Source organism: Pongo abelii, chromosome 9, assembly GCF_028885655.2.
Source record: "Pongo abelii isolate AG06213 chromosome 9, NHGRI_mPonAbe1-v2.0_pri, whole genome shotgun sequence".
Taxonomy (NCBI): domain Eukaryota; kingdom Metazoa; phylum Chordata; class Mammalia; order Primates; family Hominidae; genus Pongo; species Pongo abelii.
Genome location: NC_071994.2, coordinates 68,331,636 through 68,341,449, shown reverse-complemented (window position 1 = coordinate 68,341,449; position 9,814 = coordinate 68,331,636).

Sequence of the window (9,814 nt, the reverse complement as noted above, 5' to 3'; positions counted from 1 at the left end):
GGGTGTTTTACTGGACAAAGGACAAACTGGAGACTCCCTGGGTCAAATGTGTTGGTGAGGCACTGGATCTGATTGCTAAAAGGTGATTCAGCTGCAAGTTAGGCATCAGTTTAGGGTTGTCTAGGCTTGGCATCTAAAGGGAGTGCCTGCTGTAGCTGAAACCTCATAGGCCTTCTCTTCCTTCCAAATTGTTTTCAAGGCCTTGGGGGTACAGAGACTTAGAGAAAATATATAGTTGTGCCTCAGACTGATGGGCCTTATCTGTTTAATGGAGAAACAGCAAGCACACTCAGTCTGGGCAGAATTTTAGAGCTCCATAGTATAACCACTGTCTAGCTACATGTGGCAATTGAGCATTTGAAATGTGGCTAGACTGAATTGAAATGTGGTGTATAAAATATACACTTAATTTCAAAGACAATATTTTTAAAATGTAAAATATTTCAATAATTTAAAAATATGGTTTAAATATTTTAGATATATTGGGTTAAATAAAATATATTAGTAAAATATTTCACTTGTTTTTTGACCTCTTAAATGTGGCTACTAGAAAATGTTATAGCGCTGTTAGGAAGTGCTGTTCTAGAATATAGAATGTGGCTGCCGTGAGTGGAGTGTGACTATGAGATAGTTGCCTGACTGGAGACAATGAAGCCTCAGGCCAAGGTAAGGAGAGGGCTGACAAGGAGGAACCGGCACAACTAGAGCCGAATGTTTGGGGGAGGTACATGTCTGCCAAAAAATGAATGTAATTTCAGGTGACTCAATAGAAGTGGAGGGGTCAGTTTCTCTTGTTCTGCCCTGCTCTTATCTAGATAACTCTTACTTTTCCTTTAGGTCAGGGGTCTTCTAAGCCAGAAAACCTTCCCTGATTTAAGTGCACTCCTTTCTATGTTTGCACAGATGTCTTTCTTAACTTTACCCCATTATAGTAAAATTATGTTTTCACATTTGCCTTTATACTCAAACCTCCACCAAAATATTGTGAGCTCTCTGAGGGTAAGGACTTTGTCTTATTATCATTATACCTGGAGACAGATTAAAACAATATGATGTTTGTGGGGACCAGGGAAAAGGGGAATGGGAAAGGCTCCTCTGGTTAGTCTAAAAGAAAAGTATCAGGCACCTACTTGAATCCTTATTTGATTTCTTTCTGACCATGAGAGGGGATGCTGAGATGCCCAAAGATGTGCAAATGGCGGGATCTGGCGCACCATAGTAGGCAGGGGAGTGAAGATTTCTCACCTCGGGTCTTCCTAGACCTTCAGGTCACACGGGAGTTGTTCTGTGTATAGACGGTGCTGGCCTTAGTACTCACTCTCCCTCTATTTTCCTTGCTTCCTTATAACTAGGTTTCCCTACTCACTTCCTCAGAAAGAGTGATGTAGGTCCATGTGTACCCTCCCAACTGGCCTGGGTCCTCTCACCTCTTTGTAAGGCCTGAAAAATTCCCTGGTGGGGGATGGTTAGAAAAGGAAGAGTAACCTTCTTTGTAAGTGTGCAAGTCAGAAGGGTAGGGAGCAAAGTGACAATTTATGTATCTGGGACAAATATATCTTGGACCCAGGTTTTGCCATCTTTCTGCATCCCCTCATGCGCTTTCCGCTCCAGTGATCAAATAGCTCTCTGGATGCCCCTTAATTCTTCCACCCCATCCATTCTGATCTACCCAGCACTTGCCTAGGCAACACCAGTCCAGGAGAACAAATGGAGATATGCACAGCATTGGTGATTTCCTTGTATTGTGCCTCCAGTGGTTATGGCTGGGGACACACACATCCTTCCAGTTATTTCTGAGCATACCCTGGAAACGTCTTATGAGCCCTCTTTGTTATTGTGTGCACCCGCTAGGATGCTCACTCCTACTCAGCCCTGTTTAGTGGGATTTTTCAGCCTACTGTAAAGCCTACTGCTGCCTGTAAAGCCACCTAAGTGCATCACTTGCTGGTGTTCACCATGATAACAACAATGTATGGGGACAGAATATGTTTCTAGAGCTGCTGGTGCCACTACTTCTGACAAGTTACTGGGGTCCCTGAAATAAAACACCACAGTGCAGGTGAGTACCAAAGTGGGGAGAATTTTTAGTTCCTTTTAGAGGTGCTAAATCAGTATTGTTGATTTCCCAGTATCTTAGAATATTTAATGAAAACAGGTCAGGTGCAGTGGCTCACGCCTGTAATCCCAGCACTTTGGGAGGCCGAGGCAGGTGGATCACTTGAGGTCAGGAGTTCAAGAACAGCCTGGCCAACATGGTGAAACCCCATCTCTACTAAAAATACAAAAACTAGCAGGGCGTGGTGGTGGACACCTGTAATCCCAGCTACTCTGGAGGCTGAGGCACGAGAATCGCTTGAACTCAGGAGGCGGAGGTTGTAGTGAGTCGAGATCACGCCACTACACTCCAGCCTGGGCGCATGGTGGCTCATGCCTATAATCCCAGCACTTTGGGAGGCTGAGGCAGTCAGATCACTTGAGTTCAGGAGTTCAAGAACAGCCTGGCCAACATGGTGAAACCCCATCTCTACTAAAAATAGAAAAAGTTAGCCAGGCGTGGTGGCAGGCACCTGTAATCCCAGCTACTCAGGAGGCTGAGGCATAAGAATCATTGAACCCAGAAGGCAGAGGCTGCAGTGAGCTGAGATTGCACCATTGCACTCCAGCCTGGGCAACAATAGCGAAACTGCGTCTCAAAAAACAAACAAACAAAAAAAAAAAACAAAAAGAAACTTAATGAAAACAGTCCCTCCTAAGATTTTCAAATAAATGAAATACCACATTAGTCATATTGTTTTATTTTTATCATTACATTAAAAATCAAATAGTATCACTAGGTTTATAATGAAAAACAGCCCTCTATACTCTCAGTTTCTACTCCCTAGATATAATCTCTGTTCACCCAGCTACCTCTTCTGGTATTTATCTCCGTATTTCTAAATAGCATGCTTATACTACTAGTTCTTAATTTTTCAGTTTGGGCCATTATTTTACTTTTTCTATAGGAAATAAGATATGTGTTTATACTCTGAAGACTGCTAATACACACATGTATTTCTCCATCTTCTATCCTTCAGTTTATCTATATCACCCTATATAGGTAGAGTACTATTCATTATACTATTATAAAGGTATGTAATTGATCCAATTAGCATAATATATTTCCTTTATTTTGATTGAAGTTAACTATTGCCTCTTTCTCCATGCAGCTTTCTTAAGTACCTAGCATTCAAGGGTCTACAATCAATTTATTCCAAACTCTCCTCTCAAAACATTGAAACACATCAAGTAGTCTGTCAATTTATTTTTTAAATTGGATACTACTCTCTAGGAGCCCATCATCCTTCACTCCGGACTAGTTTTTCTCTAAGCCTACTGCACAGCTTTTGTCCTGAAATAATTTTATCCTTTCTTCCCTGTTTTCCACTTCTTTTTGTTTTTCTGAAAGATTTCCACCTTCCAGCTTTTCTTTTGAATTTTAAAATTTCTGTTATCATGTTTTAAATTTACCATTTACCAGAGTACTTTCTTGTCAACCTCTCTTTTAATTAAAAGCATTTTTTATTTTTGTAATTTAAAGTTTTATTGTAAATTGACAAGTACAAATTGGATATATTTATGGGGTACAAAGTGATGTTATATGTATACAATGTGGAAAGATTAAATCAAGCTAATTAACATATCCATCACTTCAAATACTTCTTTGTGGTGAGAATACTTGACATTTACCTTCAGCAATTTTGAAATATACAATACACTATTAACCATGCTATACTATTTATCTCAAAAAATGTATTCCCTTTATCTAACTGAAACTTTGTACTCTAACCAACATCTCCTTGTTTCCCCTACCACCCCTTCCCCCTACTCTCTGATAACCATCATTCTACTCTGATTCTATGAGTTTGTTTTAGGTTCTACATTGGGAATCATGTGACTTTGTCTGTCTGTGCCTGGCTTATTCCATTTAGCATAACATCCTCCAGGGAAGCACTTTCTTGTCCACCCCTTTCCCCTTTTTAAATAGCAGTCTGTTCCATTTGGTGGATGCAGTATCTTATTACTCTAAGAATATTTCTAACGTTTTCTTTTGTTTCTTGAATTGTCTGTGTTGAATTTTTAAGGCTTGTTTCTGTTTTGTGTTGGAAGCTTTTCTTAAACGTCTGGAGATCCTTGGCCATCCATTCATATGTAAGAGTGGGACACTAGAAAGCCCATAGAAAGTTCTGTGTACACTGGCCAGTGAGGTAGCTCACACCTGTAACCCCAGCACTTTGGAAGGCCGAGGCAGGCAGATCACTTGAGGCCAGGAGTTCAAGACCATCCTTGCCAACATGGTGAAACCCCATCTCTACTAAAAATACAAAAATTAGCCGGGCGTGGTGGCATGTGCCTGTAATCCTGGCTACTTGGGAGGCTGAGGCTTGGGACTCTCTTGAACCCGGGAGGCAGAGGTTGCAGTGAGCTGAGATGATGCCACTGCACTCCAGCCTGGGCAACAGACCAAAACTCTGTCTCAAAAAAAAAAAAAAAAAAAAGTTCTGTGTACATACTCAGGACTTGTAATTAGTAGGACATACTGCAGTATTTTTCAAACTTCTGGTCGCAAACCCATTAGTAGTTTGTGAAATCAATATAATCAGTTTTATTTCCCCCAAATGACAGAACAGAATAGAAAACACCACCTCAGAATACATCATACATAGAAATGGAATTATTTTATGAAACTGGTTTCTTACACATATCATATATACGTATTATGTACTGGTTTGATCCCATAAAATGGGAGGTTTATTTTTTTTTATTGTGGGTGTTTTTTCAAAGAAATTTGAAAAAGTGCAACTTAGGATAATCAAGGGGAACTCCAACTGTCAGGACAGGTAGGTCTTTTCTCTTAGAGAGGTTAAGTTCCAGCCAGTGCGGTGGCTCATGCCTGTAATCCCAGCACTCTGGGAGGCTGAGGCGGGCAGATAAGGAGGTCAGGAGATTGAGACCATCCTGGCTAACACGGTGAAACCCCATCTCTACTAAGAATACAAAAAATTAGTCAGGCATGGTGGCACGCGCCTGTAATCCCAGCTACTCGGGAGGCTGAGGCAGGAGAATCATTTGAACTCAGGAGGCAGAGATTGCAGAGAGCCGAGATAGCGCCACTGCACTCCAGCCTGGGCAACAGAGTGAGACCCTGTCTCAAAAAAACAAACAGAATGCTGAGCTTTAAATCCCTATATTCAGTAGGACGTCTCCCCTCAGCTCCCAGTTGTTGGTGGTGGCTTCAACTAGTTCATCTTCCCCAGGAGATAACGAATGAACAAATGAATGAATGAATGAGTTTCTAAGGGGTGAGGATCTCAGGACTTACTTTATAGTCTTTCAAGTAATCATCTTGTTTTTAGCCCTCCACCTACTACCTCTTGCTTTCCAGATAACTGATGCCTGCAATTCCTAAGCCTTTTCTGGAGTTCTGTGGCACAAACATGCTTGCTTATTGCTAGTAACACTCCACCAGCCCCCACCCCAGACTTCTGCTTTCTCTGGTCTACTCAGTTTGTTCCTTGTTTTTTGCTTTCCGGATTCAAAGATTGTGTTGACATTGCCTGGATGCTGCCATCTTTTCTCTCATATTCTTTGTCCTTATATCATTTAACATTCCTTTACTGTCATTTTAATGGCATTTCAGGAGGAAGCCATGTTTCTAGTCCACCGTTCTTTTTTGTTGTTTTTGAGACAGTCTTACTCTGTCACCCAGACTGGAATGCAGTAGCATGACCTCAGCTCACCGCAATCTCTGCCTCCTGGGTTCAAGCGATCCTCCCACCTCAGCCTCCCGAGTAGCTGGGACCACAGGCATGCACCACTACAACTGGCTAATTTTTGTATTTGTAAGTAGAGACGAGGTTTCTCCATGTTGGCCAGGCTTGTCTTTAATTCCTGGCCTCAAGTGATCCACCCACCTCGGCCTCCTAAAGTGCTGGGATTACAGGCATGAGCCACCACACGGGGCCAATCCACTGTTTTTTAAAAAGTTGTCAAGAGTTTTGTTAAGGGGTCAGACATGTCTGACTGGTTGACTTTTCCCAGAATGCTGCTTAGTCCCTCAAACACACAAATTCCTGATGGGTCCACCCACTAGGCTTCTGGTATACACAGACAGATCTGAATCCCAGTGGTGGAAACAACCTAGGCTGATTCTGAGTTTCCCACTGCATTTCTTCTTCTAATTGTCACTCTTTTCCATTCCTGTCCTTTCCCTCATCCCTTACCTGCTGAAAATGAATCTTACCGTTTCTAAAATTCCACTCTCCCGGAGGCATCCACAGCTTGATCGTCTTCTTCACTGCCATTCCTCAGGCCTTAGAACAGGTCCCCTTCATACACCCTTGTGCTCCAACTGGTCTTTGTGAAACCTGTTCACTTCAATATACTTTTAGGCCAGGCTCACGCCTGTAATCCCAGCACCTTGGGAAGCTGAGGCCGGTGGATCACTTGAGGTCAGGAGTTCGAGACCAGCCTGGCCAACATGGTGAAACCCTATCTCTACTAAAAATACAAATATATATACATATGTCAGGCATGGTGGCATGTGCCTGTAGTCCCAGCTACTCAGGAGGCGGAGGCACGAGAATCACTTGAATCCAGGAGGCGGAGGTTGCAGTGAGCCGAGATTGTGCCATTGCACTCCAGCTTGGGCAACAGAGCAAGACTCCATCTCCAAAATATATCTTATCTATATATAGATATAGATATGTATATATAGATCTATATATAGATATATACTTTCAATTCCCCAATTGTTCCTGTATACCACAGAGAAACTCTTATGAGCTCAGTTTCTGCAGGACTTACAAAACAGGGTAATTGCCTCCTCATTATGGTCAGCTCCAGCACCATTCAAATTCTCTGTCCTTACCCATTATTTCCAGAACAAGCAGGATGAAAATCACTTATCACTACAGCACCCACCCTCAAGCACAAGGTTATCCAATGTTTTCAAGGAGTCCAGCATTTAATAACAGAACCCCCTGATCAGTTTGCTAACTGATGAAAGCAGTTAAATTCCTGTTATGCAGGTTTAGAGTACAGGAGATTCTATGTTCCCATATCCTCTACCCCCCAATCTATCCCTTGGCAAACACAAGTACCTCTACTAGAATAACCATACTCCCTCTTCCCAACCCACTTCTCTTGTTTAAGGACACTGGCAGTGTTTGTATGTCAACAACATCAGAGTATCTGGGTTACCTGGAGAGTTAGATTTTCTGTATTAATTACAGATTGGGAGGTTACTCTGGCTCCAGTAAAAGCAATACCAGCATTGAAGTCCCCTCTCTGATTATGGTGGCTGGGATTTGCTGGAAGAGGCATAGGTCCAGAAAAGAATGTAAAAAAGGTGCTGGAAAGAAAGAATAAGGCCTGTAGCCATCAGGCTGCTAGAACCTTTGGACAAGTCACTATCTAAAAGCAGGTAAAGACCCAGCTTTTTGTCTATCTGGTCAGGCACCTGGTGGCATGAGTCTTTCAGAACATACTGGCCAGGCGGTGGCTCACGCCTGTAATCTCAGCACTTTGGGAGGCTGAGGCAGGAGGATCACTTGAGGTAAGGAGTTCGAGACCAGCCTGGCCAACATGGTGAAACCGTCTCTACTAAAAATACAAAAATTAGCCAGGTGTGGTGGTGGGCACATGTAGTCCCAGCTACTTGGGAGGCTGAGGCAGGAGAATCACTTGAACCCAGGAGTCGGCAGTTGCAGTGAGCCGAGATCGCACCACTGCACTCCAGTCTGGGTGGTAAAGCGAGAACCCATCTCAAAAAAAAAAAGAACATACCACAACCCTTTAATAAAAAGGTCTCTGAGAAAACAGTTGTCACAATGTCTGTGTACTTGACACCATGTGAAAAACAGCCTCCAGTAGGTCACTGGCCAGACAGGTGAGTATGAAATAGGACAACACTGTATTATAGCTCAGGAGGCACTGATAATAGAAGTTTGAAGCAGCAGCTGACAGAAGAGTCTAAGCAATAACACACAGACTAGTTTGTCTCTGCTTCTTGAGAACAGCAGCCTGCAACCCTTCAAACAAGCTCATAACGTGTGAGTCAATAAGAAGCTACATTTGATTCACAATGCCATTTTAATAAAGATGTCCTAGAATCAAAGAATTTGGCATGAGAAATTATGCCCAGGCTGGGGTGCAGTGGTGTGATCATAGCTCACTGCAGCCTCTGAGCTCCTGGGCTCAAGGGACCCCCCCTGCCTTAGCCTCTGGAGTAGCTGGGACTACAGGCGTGCACCACTGTGCCCAGCTAATTTTTAATTTTTTTGTAAAGATAGGGTCTCATTATGTTTCCCAGGCTGGTCTCGAACTCCTGGTTTCAAGTGATCCTCCCACCTTGGACTCCCAAAGTGCTGGGATGTGCTCAATATTAAATGTCATGAAGATACTGTTAAAATAATAATTGTGCTCAATAGTTGTATCTTTATACTATTCTGAGCCTTAGGTTTCTTTTCGGTAAAACTGAACAATACTACCTTCTTTGCAGGGGATAGCATAGTCCCTGGTTTATAGTAAATGCTTTCCTCCAATTGAGTCAAGATATACCTCTCTGCTACCTCCATCTATTAGAAATTCTTGCCTTCTGGTACCAGAAAAAAAAAAGTTTCCACATGACAACTCTGAAGACAATAATCATACTACCATTGTGCTTTTCTGGATGTGCCACACATTGTATACATGTCCCTGCCTTACAAATGACATCTCCTGTACACGGAGTCTTTAATATTTCTACATGCAATGTATAATCAACTAAAACATCAGTATCATCTTAATGTGAATTTCTGTTAATCCAAGTTCTCCCCTACTATCCAAGTGCAATAAATATTTAAAAATGAAGGTAACAATATATATTCTTTTTTTTTTTTTTTGAGACAGAGTCTCGCTCTGTCGCCCAGGCTGGAGTGCAGTGGCGTGATCTCGGCTCACTGCAAGCTCCACCTCCCGAGTTCACGCCATTCTCCTGCATCAGCCTCCCCAGTAGCTGGGACTACAGGTGCCCACCACCACGCCCAGCTAATTTTTTGTATTTTTTTAGTAGAGACAGGGTTTCACTGTGTTAGCCAGGATGGTCTCCATCTCCTGACCTTGTGATATGCCCACCTCAGCCTCCCAAAGTGCTGGGATTACAGGCGTGAGCCACCGTGCTTGGTCAACAATATATATTCTTAACTGTGTAAATTTTAATTTGTTGGTTTTATTCTTGTGAGATGATTATGAATATTGATTCCGTCATTCATCGCTGAAGGACCAGGCAGGTGAACCACTTGACATTTTTTATCATCAGAATAAATTGACAAAAACAAAACAAAATATTTTGAGGTGGAATGGCAGTATCTTGAGCAGTAGTAAAACCATAATTCTAGATGGTGATAACCATTGTCATAATGAAAATGTGTTGCTTGTTGACTATTTAACCATGCTGTTTAAGTCATATTAAAAACATCAATACTTGTAAGTTTCCATCATCTTGAAAATACATTTATTTGAGATGCCATTTGGACAATGACTTTAACTATATATTAAGGTTCATTCAACTCTTTCCCTTCCCAAACCTCTCCTATTTGTTTGAACTAAATATTTCTCTTTTTTTTTTTTTTTTTTTTGTTTGAGACAGGGTCTTGCCCTGTCGCCCAGGCTGGAGTACAGTGGCTCAATCATGGCTCACTGCAGCCTAGACCTCCCGGCTTCAAGTGATCCTCCTGCCTCAGTCTCTCAAGTAGCTGGGACTACAGGTGCATGCCACCACTCCTGGCTAATTAAA